Here is a 15,994-nt window from a genome sequence, read left to right as displayed (position 1 = left end):
CTGCGTTTATGCCCCTGTACACATGCTTGATTCTCTTTCGGAGACATAGCAATCTATAGGTTTTAAGATACTTACTAGTCAGGTACATTCTTAGGCGTTTAATATGCGGTGTTGAGTCCATTTCGTTGAGCAAGGAGTAGCTCTTGTCTATTCCATATTTGGCTTAAGGAACTTTGTGCTCATTTCAATCTCTGGTTTTATGCAGCACCCCAACTCACCTTTCCCCTTAAGCAAGCATAAGTTGGTTTTCTAAATTTGAGACCCTGTTCTGTTCTGTAATTCAGTTCCTGTGTAGCCAAGTTTACATTCCGTGTATTACTGATATCTTATGATGTTTCTTTTTCTGTGTGACTTATTTCAGTTAGAATCATCATACCTGAATCCACTCATTGTGCTGCTAAGGGCCTGATGACACAGATTTCATTGCTGAGTGATATTGCTTTGTAAGTAAATACCACAACTTCTTTATCCATTTTTCACTTTCTGCAATGTTGAACTTGTACTGTAAACGAGGTTCTTGTAAACAGAGCCATTCCAAACTTTGGGGTGGCTGTGTCTTTTTGATTTTAATTTCCCTAAGCTATAGGACCATAAGTGGAAGTGCCCTAGGTTCTGTTGCTTTGTTTTTTAGATGTTTCAGGAAACACCATACACTTCTCCCGAGTGGTTGTTGGCAATTTACATCCCGCCCATCAGCATAACAAGGCTCCCAGTTCTCCATGGCCTGTCCTGCCTTTCTGGATTTTACACTTTTTTCAGATGGCCCTTTTGACCGGGGGGAAGTGAGACTTCATTGTAGTGCAGATTTCCTTTGCAAGCTTGCTTGGTTGGCCAAAAAGGGCGTATGCGTTTTTTCCTGAATATATTCAGGAAAAAACGCATACGCCCTTTTTGGCCAAGTGCATCATTGTGGACGTTCTGCCTCTTTTCCTATGCTTTCAATGCAATTCCAGTCTACCTCCTGAAATCGGATTCCTGCAATTCTGCCCCGCTTTCAAGTCCTCTTGGCAGCCTTACTTCAGTCTATTTTTGGACGATAGCTGTCATTTATAACTCTGCAGGTTTGTGAATTACAGTGCCCCTGAGCTCCTTTCTTCAACTCGCTTTCTTTTGAGCTGGCCGCAACACCGCAGGATGGCTTCAGGCCCTAATCTGGTTCCGGTACGGCATGCTGAGCCTTTGGTTATTTCCTCTTCCTGGTGGGAAATGAGAGTTAAATTTGCCCGTCCAGACACCTCCAGCTAGCCTCTCATTGGTTCTCGCTATTCCTGTTCATCTTCCGCAGAAATTGCAAACTGGGCCAAACAGGAGGTTAAAGGGACTGACTGTCCAAGTCGGGAGAGTGTTAGTAAAGCGTCTGGAATGTTCCACCGAAGTACCAGAGGACGAAAACTGAGACATATTTGAACACGTCTCCCGTTAACACGGTTGATCATACTCTGGGTTCCACATGCATGTTTTAGCTGAAGAAAGAATACCTTAAACCTGGAGAGTTGAGACCCGTGGAATGGGTACCATGCAATATGACTTCAAAGGTCTTCATTTGCTCACTGAACCTCTCCAATCCTATCACTGCTGCGTTTATGCCCCTGTACACATGCTTGATTCTCTTTCGGAGACATAGCAATCTATAGGTTTTAAGATACTTACTAGTCAGGTACATTCTTAGGCGTTTAATATGCGGTGTTGAGTCCATTTCGTTGAGCAAGGAGTAGCTCTTGTCTATTCCATATTTGGCTTAAGGAACTTTGTGCTCATTTCAATCTCTGGTTTTATGCAGCACCCCAACTCACCTTTCCCCTTAAGCAAGCATAAGTTGGTTTTCTAAATTTGAGACCCTGTTCTGTTCTGTAATTCAGTTCCTGTGTAGCCAAGTTTACATTCCGTGTATTACTGATATCTTATGATGTTTCTTTTTCTGTGTGACTTATTTCAGTTAGAATCATCATACCTGAATCCACTCATTGTGCTGCTAAGGGCCTGATGACACAGATTTCATTGCTGAGTGATATTGCTTTGTAACTAAATACCACAACTTCTTTATCCATTGTTCACTTTCTGCAATGTTGAACTTGTACTGTAAACGAGGTTCTTGTAAACAGAGCCGTTCCAAACTTTGGGGTGGCTGTGTCTTTTTGATTTTAATTTCCCTAAGCTATAGGACCATAAGTGGAAGTGCCCTAGGTTCTGTTGCTTTGTTTTTTAGATGTTTCAGGAAACACCATACACTTCTCCCGAGTGGTTGTTGGCAATTTACATCCCGCCCATCAGCATAACAAGGCTCCCAGTTCTCCATGGCCTGTCCTGCCTTTCTGGATTTTACACTTTTTTCAGATGGCCCTTTTGACCGGGGGGAAGTGAGACTTCATTGTAGTGCAGATTTCCTTTGCAAGCTTGCTTGGTTGGCCAAAAAGGGCGTATGCGTTTTTTCCTGAATATATTCAGGAAAAAACGCATACGCCCTTTTTGGCCAAGTGCATCATTGTGGACGTTCTGCCTCTTTTCCTATGCTTTCAATGCAATTCCAGTCTACCTCCTGAAATCGGATTCCTGCAATTCTGCCCCGCTTTCAAGTCCTCTTGGCAGCCTTACTTCAGTCTATTTTTGGACGATAGCTGTCATTTATAACTCTGCAGGTTTGTGAATTACAGTGCCCCTGAGCTCCTTTCTTCAACTCGCTTTCTTTTGAGCTGGCCGCAACACCGCAGGATGGCTTCAGGCCCTAATCTGGTTCCGGTACGGCATGCTGAGCCTTTGGTTATTTCCTCTTCCTGGTGGGAAATGAGAGTTAAATTTGCCCGTCCAGACACCTCCAGCTAGCCTCTCATTGGTTCTCGCTATTCCTGTTCATCTTCCGCAGAAATTGCAAACTGGGCCAAACAGGAGGTTAAAGGGACTGACTGTCCAAGTCGGGAGAGTGTTAGTAAAGCGTCTGGAATGTTCCACCGAAGTACCAGAGGACGAAAACTGAGACATATTTGAACACGTCTCCCGTTAACACGGTTGATCATACTCTGGGTTCCACATGCATGTTTTAGCTGAAGAAAGAATACCTTAAACCTGGAGAGTTGAGACCCGTGGAATGGGTACCATGCAATATGACTTCAAAGGTCTTCATTTGCTCACTGAACCTCTCCAATCCTATCACTGCTGCGTTTATGCCCCTGTACACATGCTTGATTCTCTTTCGGAGACATAGCAATCTATAGGTTTTAAGATACTTACTAGTCAGGTACATTCTTAGGCGTTTAATATGCGGTGTTGAGTCCATTTCGTTGAGCAAGGAGTAGCTCTTGTCTATTCCATATTTGGCTTAAGGAACTTTGTGCTCATTTCAATCTCTGGTTTTATGCAGCACCCCAACTCACCTTTCCCCTTAAGCAAGCATAAGTTGGTTTTCTAAATTTGAGACCCTGTTCTGTTCTGTAATTCAGTTCCTGTGTAGCCAAGTTTACATTCCGTGTATTACTGATATCTTATGATGTTTCTTTTTCTGTGTGACTTATTTCAGTTAGAATCATCATACCTGAATCCACTCATTGTGCTGCTAAGGGCCTGATGACACAGATTTCATTGCTGAGTGATATTGCTTTGTAACTAAATACCACAACTTCTTTATCCATTGTTCACTTTCTGCAATGTTGAACTTGTACTGTAAACGAGGTTCTTGTAAACAGAGCCGTTCCAAACTTTGGGGTGGCTGTGTCTTTTTGATTTTAATTTCCCTAAGCTATAGGACCATAAGTGGAAGTGCCCTAGGCTCTGTTGCTTTGTTTTTTAGATGTTTCAGGAAACACCATACACTTCTCCCGAGTGTCTGTTGGCAATTTACATCCCGCCCATCAGCATAACAAGGCTCCCAGTTCTCCATGGCCTGTCCTGCCTTTCTGGATTTTACACTTTTTTCAGATGGCCCTTTTGACCGGGGGGAAGTGAGACTTCATTGTAGTGCAGATTTCCTTTGCAAGCTTGCTTGGTTGGCCAAAAAGGGCGTATGCGTTTTTTCCTGAATATATACAGGAAAAAACGCATACGCCCTTTTTGGCCAAGTGCATCATTGTGGACGTTCTGCCTCTTTTCCTATGCTTTCAATGCAATTCCAGTCTACTTCCTGAAATCGGATTCCTGCAATTCTGCCCCGCTTTCAAGTCCTCTTGGCAGCCTTACTTCAGTCTATTTTTGGACGATAGCTGTCATTTATAACTTTGCAGGTTTGTGAATTACAGTGCCCCTGAGCTCCTTTCTTCAACTCGCTTTCTTTTGAGCTGGCCGCAACACCGCAGGATGGCTTCAGGCCCTAATCTGGTTCCGGTATGGCACGCTGAGCCTTTGGTTATTTCCTCTTCCTGGTTGGAAATGAGTGTTAAATTTGCCCGTCCAGACAACTCCAGCTAGCCTCTCATTGGTTCTCGCTATTCCTGTTCATCTTCCGCAGAAATTGCAAACTGGGCCAAACAGGAGGTTAAAGGGACTGACTCTCCAAGTGGGGAGAGTGTTAGTAAAGCGTCTGGAATGTTGCACCCGAGTACCAGGGGAGGAAAACTGAGACATATTTGAACACGTCTCCCGATCACATGGTTGATCATACTCTGGGTTCCACATGCATGTTTTAGCTGAAGGAAGAATACCTAAAATCTGTGTAGTTGAAACCCGTGGAATGGGTACCATGCAATATGACTTCAAAGGTCTTCATTTGCTCACTGAACCTCTCCAATCCTATCACTGCTGCGTTTATGCCCCTGTACACATGCTTGATTCTCTTTCGGAGACATAGCAATCTATAGGTTTTAAGATACTTACTAGTCAGGTACATTCTTAGGCGTTTAATATGCGGTGTTGAGTCCATTTCGTTGAGCAAGGAGTAGCTCTTGTCTATTCCATATTTGGCTTAAGGAACTTTGTGCTCATTTCAATCTCTGGTTTTATGCAGCACCCCAACTCACCTTTACCCTTAAGCAAGCATAAGTTGGTTTTCTAAATTTGAGACCCTGTTCTTTTCTGTAATTCAGTTCCTGTGTAGCCAAGTTTACATTCCGTGTATTAGTGATATCTTATGATGTTTCTTTTTCTGTGTGACTTATTTCAGTTAGAATCACCATACCCGAATCCACTCATTATGCTGCTACGGGCCTGGTGACATAGATTTCATTGCTGAGTGATATTGCTTTGTACATGAGTACCACAACTTCTTTATCCATTTTTCACTTTCTGTGATATTGAACTTGTACGGTAAACGAGGTTCTTGTAAACAGAGGCGTCCCAAACTTTGGGGTGGCTGTGTCTTTTTTATTTTAATTTCCCTAAGCTATTGGACCATAAGTGGAAGTGCACTAGGCTCTGTTGCTTTGTTTTTTAGATGTTTCAGGAAACACCATACACTTCTCCAGAGTGGCTGTTGGCAATTTACATCCCGCCCATCAGCATAACAAGGCTCCCAGTTCTCCATGTCCTGTCCTGCCTTTCTGGATTTTACACTTTTTTCAGATGGCCCTTTTGATCGGGGGGAAGTGAGACTTCATTGTAGTGCAGATTTCCTTTGCAAGCTTGCTTGGTTGGCCAAAAAGGGCGTATGCGTTTTTTCCTGAATATATTCAGGAAAAAACGCATACGCCCTTTTTGGCCAAGTGCATCATTGTGGACGTTCTGCCTCTTTTCCTATGCTTTCAATGCAATTCCAGTCTACCTCCTGAAATCGGTTTCCTGCAATTCTGCCCCGCTTTCAAGTCCTCTTGGCAGCCTTACTTCAGTCTATTTTTGGACGATAGCTGTCATTTATAACTCTGCAGGTTTGTGAATTACAGTGCCCCTGAGCTCCTTTCTTCAACTAGCTTTCTTTTGAGCTGGCCGCAACACCGCAGGATGGCTTCAGGCCCTAATCTGGTTCCGGTACGGCACGCTGAGCCTTTGGTTATTTCCTCTTCCTGGTGGGAAATGAGAGTTAAATTTGCCCGTCCAGACACCTCCAGCTAGCCTCTCATTGGTTCTCGCTATTCCTGTTCATCTTCCGCAGAAATTGCAAACTGGGCCAAACAGGAGGTTAAAGGGACTGACTCTCCAAGTGGGGAGAGTGTTAGTAAAGCGTCTGGAATGTTGCACCCGAGTACCAGGGGAGGAAAACTGAGACATATTTGAACACGTCTCCCGATCACATGGTTGATCATACTCTGGGTTCCACATGCATGTTTTAGCTGAAGGAAGAATACCTAAAATCTGCGTAGTTGAAATCCGTGGAATGGGTACCATGCAATATGACTTCAAAGGTCTTCATTTGCTCACTGAACCTCTCCAATCCTATCACTGCTGCGTTTATGCCCCTGTACACATGCTTGATTCTCTTTCGGAGACATAGCAATCTATAGGTTTTAAGATACTTACTAGTCTGGTACATTCTTAGGCGTTTAATATGCGGCGTTGAGTCCATTTCGTTGAGCAAGGAGTAGCTCTTGTCTATTCCATATTTGGCTTAAGGAACTGTGTGTTCATTTCAATCTCTGGTTTTATGCAGCACCCCAACTCACCTTTCCCCTTAAGCAAACATAAGTTGCTTTTCTAAATTTGAGACCCTGTTCTGTTCTGTAATTCAGTTCCTGTGTAGCCAAGTTTACATTCCGTGTATTACTGATATCTTATGATGTTTCTTTTTCTGTGTGACTTATTTCAGTTAGAATCACCATACCCGAATCCACTCATTATGCTGCTACGGGCCTGGTGACATAGATTTCATTTCTGAGTGATATTGCTTTGTACATGAGTACCACAACTTCTTTATCCATTTTTCACTTTCTGTGATATTGAACTTGTACGGTAAACGAGGTTCTTGTAAACAGAGGCGTCCCAAACTTTGGGGTGGCTGTGTCTTTTTGATTTTAATTTCCCTAAGCTATAGGACCATAAGTGGAAGTGCACTAGGCTCTGTTGCTTTGTTTTTTAGATGTTTCAGGAAACACCATACACTTCTCCGGAGTGGCTGTTGGCAATTTACATCCCGCCCATCAGCATAACAAGGCTCCCAGTTCTCCATGTCCTGTCCTGCCTTTCTGGATTTTACACTTTTTTCAGATGGCCCTTTTGACCGGGGGGAAGTGAGACTTCATTGTAGTGCAGATTTCCTTTGCAAGCTTGCTTGGTTGGCCAAAAAGGGCGTATGCGTTTTTTCCTGAATATATTCAGGAAAAAACGCATACGCCCTTTTTGGCCAAGTGCATCATTGTGGACGTTCTGCCTCTTTTCCTATGCTTTCAATGCAATTCCAGTCTACCTCCTGAAATCGGTTTCCTGCAATTCTGCCCCGCTTTCAAGTCCTCTTGGCAGCCTTACTTCAGTCTATTTTTGGACGATAGCTGTCATTTATAACTCTGCAGGTTTGTGAATTACAGTGCCCCTGAGCTCCTTTCTTCAACTCGCTTTCTTTTGAGCTGGCCGCAACACCGCAGGATGGCTTCAGGCCCTAATCTGGTTCCGGTATGGCACGCTGAGCATTTGGTTATTTCCTCTTCCTGGTGGGAAATGAGAGTTAAATTTGCCCGTCCAGACACCTCCAGCTAGCCTCTCATTGGTTCTCGCTATTCCTGTTCATCTTCCGCAGAAAGTGCAAACTGGGCCAAACAGGAGGTTAAAGGGACTGACTCTCCAAGTGGGGAGAGTGTTAGTAAAGCATCTGGAATGTTGCACCCGAGTAGCAGGGGAGGAAAACTGAGACATATTTGAACACGTCTCCCGATCACATGGTTGATCATACTCTGGGTTCCACATGCATGTTTTAGCTGAAGGAAGAATACCTAAAATCTGCGTAGTTGAAATCCGTGGAATGGGTACCATGCAATATGACTTCAAAGGTCTTCATTTGCTCACTGAACCTCTCCAATCCTATCACTGCTGCGTTTATGCCCCTGTACACATGCTTGATTCTCTTTCGGAGACATAGCAATCTATAGGTTTTAAGATACTTACTAGTCAGGTACATTCTTAGGCGTTTAATATGCGGTGTTGAGTCCATTTCGTTGAGCAAGGAGTAGCTCTTGTCTATTCCATATTTGGCTTAAGGAACTTTGTGCTCATTTCAATCTCTGGTTTTATGCAGCACCCCAACTCACCTTTCCCCTTAAGCAAGCATAAGTTGGTTTTCTAAATTTGAGACCCTGTTCTGTTCTGTAATTCAGTTCCTGTGTAGCCAAGTTTACATTCCGTGTATTACTGATATCTTATGATGTTTCTTTTTCTGTGTGACTTATTTCAGTTAGAATCATCATACCTGAATCCACTCATTGTGCTGCTAAGGGCCTGATGACACAGATTTCATTGCTGAGTGATATTGCTTTGTAAGTAAATACCACAACTTCTTTATCCATTTTTCACTTTCTGCAATGTTGAACTTGTACTGTAAACGAGGTTCTTGTAAACAGAGCCGTTCCAAACTTTGGGGTGGCTGTGTCTTTTTGATTTTAATTTCCCTAAGCTATAGGACCATAAGTGGAAGTGCCCTAGGTTCTGTTGCTTTGTTTTTTAGATGTTTCAGGAAACACCATACACTTCTCCCGAGTGGTTGTTGGCAATTTACATCCCGCCCATCAGCATAACAAGGCTCCCAGTTCTCCATGGCCTGTCCTGCCTTTCTGGATTTTACACTTTTTTCAGATGGCCCTTTTGACCGGGGGGAAGTGAGACTTCATTGTAGTGCAGATTTCCTTTGCAAGCTTGCTTGGTTGGCCAAAAAGGGCGTATGCGTTTTTTCCTGAATATATTCAGGAAAAAACGCATACGCCCTTTTTGGCCAAGTGCATCATTGTGGACGTTCTGCCTCTTTTCCTATGCTTTCAATGCAATTCCAGTCTACCTCCTGAAATCGGATTCCTGCAATTCTGCCCCGCTTTCAAGTCCTCTTGGCAGCCTTACTTCAGTCTATTTTTGGACGATAGCTGTCATTTATAACTCTGCAGGTTTGTGAATTACAGTGCCCCTGAGCTCCTTTCTTCAACTCGCTTTCTTTTGAGCTGGCCGCAACACCGCAGGATGGCTTCAGGCCCTAATCTGGTTCCGGTACGGCACGCTGAGCCTTTGGTTATTTCCTCTTCCTGGTGGGAAATGAGAGTTAAATTTGCCCGTCCAGACAACTCCAGCTAGCCTCTCATTGGTTCTCGCTATTCCTGTTCATCTTCCGCAGAAATTGCAAACTGGGCCAAACAGGAGGTTAAAGGGACTGACTCTCCAAGTGGGGAGAGTGTTAGTAAAGCGTCTGGAATGTTGCACCCGAGTACCAGGGGAGGAAAACTGAGACATATTTGAACACGTCTCCCGATCACATGGTTGATCATACTCTGGGTTCCACATGCATGTTTTAGCTGAAGGAAGAATACCTAAAATCTGCGTAGTTGAAACCCGTGGAATGGGTACCATGCAATATGACTTCAAAGGTCTTCATTTGCTCACTAAACCTCTCCAATCCTATCACTGCTGCGTTTATGCCCCTGTACACATGCTTGATTCTCTTTCGGAGACATAGCAATCTATAGGTTTTAAGATACTTACTAGTCTGGTACATTCTTAGGCGTTTAATATGCGGTGTTGAGTCCATTTCGTTGAGCAAGGAGTAGCTCTTGTCTATTCCATATTTGGCTTAAGGAACTTTGTGCTCATTTCAATCTCTGGTTTTATGCAGCACCCCAACTCACCTTTCCCCTTAAGCAAGCATAAGTTGGTTTTCTAAATTTGAGACCCTGTTCTGTTCTGTAATTCAGTTCCTGTGTAGCCAAGTTTACATTCCGTGTATTACTGATATCTTATGATGTTTCTTTTTCTGTGTGACTTATTTCAGTTAGAATCATCATACCTGAATTCACTCATTGTGCTGCTAAGGGCCTGATGACACAGATTTCATTGCTGAGTGATATTGCTTTGTAACTAAATACCACAACTTCTTTATCCATTTTTCACTTTCTGCGATGTTGAACTTGTACTGTAAACGAGGTTCTTGTAAACAGAGCCGTTCCAAACTTTGGGGTGGCTGTGTCTTTTTGATTTTAATTTCCCTAAGCTATAGGATCATAAGTGGAAGTGCCCTAGGTTCTGTTGCTTTGTTTTTTAGATGTTTCAGGAAACACCATACACTTCTCCCGAGTGGTTGTTGGCAATTTACATCCCGCCCATCAGCATAACAAGGCTCCCAGTTCTCCATGGCCTGTCCTGCCTTTCTGGATTTTACACTTTTTTCAGATGGCCCTTTTGACCGGGGGGAAGTGAGACTTCATTGTAGTGCAGATTTCCTTTGCAAGCTTGCTTGGTTGGCCAAAAAGGGCGTATGCGGTTTTCCTGAATATATTCAGGAAAAAACGCATACGCCCTTTTTGGCCAAGTGCATCATTGTGGACGTTCTGCCTCTTTTCCTATGCTTTCAATGCAATTCCAGTCTACCTCCTGAAATCGGTTTCCTGCAATTCTGCCCCGCTTTCAAGTCCTCTTGGCAGCCTTACTTCAGTCTATTTTTGGACGATAGCTGTCATTTATAACTCTGCAGGTTTGTGAATTACAGTGCCCCTGAGCTCCTTTCTTCAACTCGCTTTCTTTTGAGCTGGCCGCAACACCGCAGGATGGCTTCAGGCCCTAATCTGGTTCCGGTACGGCACGCTGAGCCTTTGGTTATTTCCTCTTCCTGGTGGGAAATGAGAGTTAAATTTGCCCGTCCAGACACCTCCAGCTAGCCTCTCATTGGTTCTCGCTATTCCTGTTCATCTTCCGCAGAAATTGCAAACTGGGCCAAACAGGAGGTTAAAGGGACTGACTCTCCAAGTGGGGAGAGTGTTAGTAAAGCGTCTGGAATGTTGCACCCGAGTACCAGGGGAGTAAAACTGAGACATATTTGAACACGTCTCCCGATCACATGGTTGATCATACTCTGGGTTCCACATGCATGTTTGAGCTGAAGGAAGAATACCTAAAATCTGCGTAGTTGAAACCCGTGGAATGGGTACCATGCAATATGACTTCAAATGTCTTCATTTGCTCACTGAACCTCTCCAATCCTATCACTGCTGCGTTTATGCCCTTGTACACATGCTTGATTCTCTTTCGGAGACATAGCAATCTATAGGTTTTAAGATACTTACTAGTCAGGTACATTCTTAGGCGTTTAATATGCGGTGTTGAGTCCATTTCGTTGAGCAAGGAGTAGCTCTTGTCTATTCCATATTTGGCTTAAGGAACTTTGTGCTCATTTCAATCTCTGGTTTTATGCAGCACCCCAACTCACCTTTACCCTTAAGCAAGCATAAGTTGGTTTTCTAAATTTGAGACCCTGTTCTGTTCTGTAATTCAGTTCCTGTGTAGCCAAGTTTACATTCCGTGTATTACTGATATCTTATGATGTTTCTTTTTCTGTGTGACTTATTTCAGTTAGAATCATCATACCTGAATCCACTCATTGTGCTGCTAAGGGCCTGATGACACAGATTTCATTGCTGAGTGATATTGCTTTGTAACTAAATACCACAACTTCTTTATCCATTTTTCACTTTCTGCGATGTTGAACTTGTACTGTAAACGAGGTTCTTGTAAACAGAGCCGTTCCAAACTTTGGGGTGGCTGTGTCTTTTTGATTTTAATTTCCCTAAGCTATAGGATCATAAGTGGAAGTGCCCTAGGTTCTGTTGCTTTGTTTTTTAGATGTTTCAGGAAACACCATACACTTCTCCCGAGTGGTTGTTGGCAATTTACATCCCGCCCATCAGCATAACAAGGCTCCCAGTTCTCCATGGCCTGTCCTGCCTTTCTGGATTTTACACTTTTTTCAGATGGCCCTTTTGACCGGGGGGAAGTGAGACTTCATTGTAGTGCAGATTTCCTTTGCAAGCTTGCTTGGTTGGCCAAAAAGGGCGTATGCGTTTTTTCCTGAATACATTCAGGAAAAAACGCATACGCCCTTTTTGGCCAAGTGCATCATTGTGGACGTTCTGCCTCTTTTCCTATGCTTTCAATGCAATTCCAGTCTACCTCCTGAAGTCGGTTTCCTGCAATTCTGCCCCGCTTTCAAGTCTTCTTGGCAGCCTTACTTCAGTCTATTTTTGGACGATAGCTGTCATTTATATCTCTGCAGGTTTGTGAATTACAGTGCCCCTGAGCTCCTTTCTTCAACTCGCTTTCTTTTGAGCTGGCCGCAACACCGCAGGATGGATTCAGGCCCTAATCTGGTTCCGGTACGGCACGCTGAGCCTTTGGTTATTTCCTCTTCCTGGTGGGAAATGAGAGTTAAATTTGCCCGTCCAGACACCTCCAGCTAGCCTCTCATTGGTTCTCGCTATTCCTGTTCATCTTCCGCAGAAATTGCAAACTGGGCCAAACAGGAGGTTAAAGGGACTGACTTTCCAAGTGGGGAGAGTGTTAGTAAAGCGTCTGGAATGTTGCACCCGAGTACCAGGGTACGAAAACTGAGACATATTTGAACACGTCTCCCGATCACATGGTTGATCATACTCTGTGTTCCACATGCATGTTTTAGCTGAAGGAAGAATACCTAAAATCTGGGTAGTTGAAACCCGTGGAATGGGTACCATGCAATATGACTTCAAAGGATCTTCATTTGCTCACTGAACCTCTCCAATCCTATCACTGCTGCGTTTATGCCCCTGTACACATGCTTGATTCTCTTTCGAAGACATAGCAATCCATAGGTTTTAAGATACTTACTAGTCAGGTACATTCTTAGGCGTTTAATATGCGGTGTTGAGTCCATTTCGTTGAGCAAGGAGTAGCTCTTGTCTATTCCATATTTGGCTTAAGGAACTTTATCTGTGCTCATTTCAATCTCTGGTTTTATGCAGCACCCCAACTCACCTTTCCCCTTAAGCAAGCATAAGTTGGTTTTCTAAATTTGAGACCCTGTTCTGTTCTGTAATTCAGTTCCTGTGTAGCCAAGTTTACATTCCGTGTATTACTGATATCTTATGATGTTTCTTTTTCTGTGTGACTTATTTCAGTTAGAATCATCATACCTGAATCCACTCATTGTGCTGCTAAGGGCCTGATGACACAGATTTCATTGCTGAGTGATATTGCTTTGTAAGTAAATACCACAACTTTTTTATCCATTTTTCACTTTCTGCGATGTTGAACATGTACTGTAAACGAGGTTCTTGTAAACAGAACCGTTCGAAACTTTGGGGTGGCTGTGTCTTTTTGATTTTAAATTCCCTAAGCTATAGGACCATAAGTGGAAGTGCCCTAGGCTCTGTTGCTTTGTTTTTTAGATGTTTCAGGAAACACCATACACTTCTCCCGAGTGTTTGTTGGCAATTTATATCCCACCCTTCAGCATAACAAGGCTCCCAGTTCTCCATGGCCTGTCCTGCCTTTCTGGATTTTACACTTTTTTCAGATGGCCCTTTTGACCGGGGGGAAGTGAGACTTCATTGTAGTGCAGATTTCCTTTGCAAGCTTGCTTGGTTGGCCAAAAAGGGCGTATGCGTTTTTTCCTGAATATATTCAGGAAAAAACGCATACGCCCTTTTTGGCCAAGTGCATCATTGTGGACGTTCTGCCTCTTTTCCTATGCTTTCAATGCAATTCCAGTCTACCTCCTGAAATCGGTTTCCTGCAATTCTGCCCCGCTTTCAAGTCCTCTTGGCAGCCTTACTTCAGTCTATTTTTGGACGATAGCTGTCATTTATAACTCTGCAGGTTTGTGAATTACAGTGCCCCTGAGCTCCTTTCTTCAACTCGCTTTCTTTTGAGCTGGCCGCAACACCGCAGGATGGCTTCAGGCCCTAATCTGGTTCCGGTACGGCACGCTGAGCCTTTGGTTATTTCCTCTTACTGGTGGGAAATGAGAGTTAAATTTGCCCGTCCAGACACCTCCAGCTAGCCTCTCATTGGTTCTCGCTATTCCTGTTCATCTTCCGCAGAAATTGCAAACTGGGCCAAACAGGAGGTTAAAGGCGCTGACTCTCCAAGTGGGGAGAGTGTTAGTAAAGCATCTGGAATGTTGCACCCGAGTACCAGGGGAGGAAAACTGAGACATATTTGAACACGTCTCCCGTTCACATGGTTGATCATACTCTGGGTTCCACATGCATGTTTTAGCTGAAGGAAGAATACCTAAAACCTGGGTAGTTGAAACCCGTGGAATGGGTACCATGCAATATGACTTCAAAGGGTCTTCATTTGCTCTCCGAACATCTCCAATCCTATCACTGCTGCGTTTATGTCCCTGTACACATGCTTGATTCTCTTTCGGAGACATAGCAATCCATAGGTTTTAAGATACTTACTAGTCAGGTACATTCTTAGGCGTTTAATATGGGGTGTTGAGTCCATTTCGTTGAGCAAGGAGTAGCTCTTGTCTATTCCATATTTGGCTTAAGGAACTTTATCTGTGCTCATTTCAATCTCTGGTTTTATGCAGCACCCCAACTCACCTTTACCCTTAAGCAAGAATAAGTTGGTTTTCTAAATTTGAGACCCTGTTCTGTTCTGTAATTCAGTTCCTATGTAGCCAAGTTTACATTCCGTGTATTACTGACATCTTATGATGTTTCTTTTTCTGTGTGACTTATTTCAGTTAGAATCATCATACCTGAATCCACTCATTGTGCTGCTAAGGGCCTGATGACACAGATTTCATTGCTGTGTGATATTGCTTTGTAAGTAAATACCACAACTTCTTTATCCATTTTTCACTTTCTGCGATGTTGAACTTGTACTGTAAACGAGGTTCTTGTAAACAGAGCCGTTCCAAACATTGGGGTGGCTGTGTCTTTTTGATTTTAATTTCCCTAAGCTATAGGACCATAAGTGGAAGTGCCCTAGGTTCTGTTGCTTTGTTTTTTAGATGTTTCAGGAAACACCATACACTTCTCCCGAGTGGTTGTTGGCAATTTACATCCCGCCCATCAGCATAACAAGGCTCCCAGTTCTCCATGGCCTGTCCTGCCTTTCTGTATTTTACACTTTTTTCAGATGGCCCTTTTGACCGGGAGGAAGTGAGACTTCATTGTAGTGCAGATTTCCTTTGCAAGCTTGCTTGGTTGGCCAAAAAGGGCGTATGCGTTTTTTCCTGAATATATTCAGGAAAAAACGCATACGCCCTTTTTGGCCAAGTGCATCATTGTGGACGTTCTGCCTCTTTTCCTATGCTTTCAATGCAATTCCAGTCTACCTCCTGAAATCGGTTTCCTGCAATTCTGCCCCGCTTTCAAGTCCTCTTGGCAGCCTTACTTCAGTCTATTTTTGGACGATAGCTGTCATTTATAACTCTGCAGGTTTGTGAATTACAGTGCCCCTGAGCTCCTTTCTTCAACTTGCTTTCTTGTGACCTGGCCGCAACACCGCAGGGTGGCTTCAGGCCCTAATCTGGTTCCGGCACGGCACGCTGAGCCTCTGGTTATTTCCTATTCCTGGTGGGAAATGAGAGTTAAATTTTCCCGTCCAGACACCTCCAGCTAGCCTCTCATTGGTTCTCGCTATTCCTGTTCATCTTCCGCAGAAATTGCAAACTGGGCCAAACAGGAGGTTAAAGGCGCTGACTCTCCAAGTGGGGAGAGTGTTAGTAAAGCGTCTGGATTGTTGCACCCGAGTACCAGGGGAGGAAAACTGAGACATATTTGAACACGTCTCCCGATCACATGGTTGATCATACTCTGGGTTCCACATGCATGTTTTAGCTGAAGGAAGAATACCTAAAACCTGGGTAGTTGAAACCCGTGGAATGGGTACCATGCAATATGACTTCAAAGGTTCTTCATTTGCTCACTAAACCTCTCCAATCCTATCACTGTTGCGTTTATGCCCCTGTACACATGCTTGATTCTCTTTCGGAGACATAGCAATCCCTAGGTTTTAAGATAATTACTAGTCAGGTACATTCTTAGGACTTTAATATGCGGTGTTGAGTCCATTTCGTTGAGCAAGGAGTAGCTCTTGTCTATTCCATATTTGGCTTAAGGAACTTTATCTGTGCTCATTTCAATCTCTGGTTTTATGCAGCACCCCAAGTCACCTTTACCCTTAA

At 43.6% G+C, this 15,994-nt stretch overlaps 1 long non-coding RNA gene across 8 annotated transcripts in view; it reads left to right on the top strand.

Moving 5' to 3' along the window:
* The window catches only part of LOC307181492, a 2,017,432-nt gene that overhangs the window by 1,782,013 nt on the left and 219,425 nt on the right, over window positions 1–15,994 (top strand). The window contains exon 8 of one of the 8 annotated variants that reach the window (XR_013826911.1): window positions 14,550–14,630. The exons of the other annotated variants lie outside the window; for them this stretch is intronic. This is a non-coding gene — a long non-coding RNA (uncharacterized lncRNA). Of the gene's footprint in view, window positions 1–14,549; window positions 14,631–15,994 lie in introns of those variants that run through there. 8 annotated transcript variants of the gene reach the window in all.

The sequence above is a fragment of the Stenella coeruleoalba genome (genome assembly GCF_951394435.1).
Source record: "Stenella coeruleoalba genome assembly, contig: scaffold_58, whole genome shotgun sequence".
NCBI classification, from domain to species: Eukaryota; Metazoa; Chordata; class Mammalia; order Artiodactyla; family Delphinidae; genus Stenella; species Stenella coeruleoalba.
This window is presented reverse-complemented; position numbering and strand designations above follow the sequence as displayed.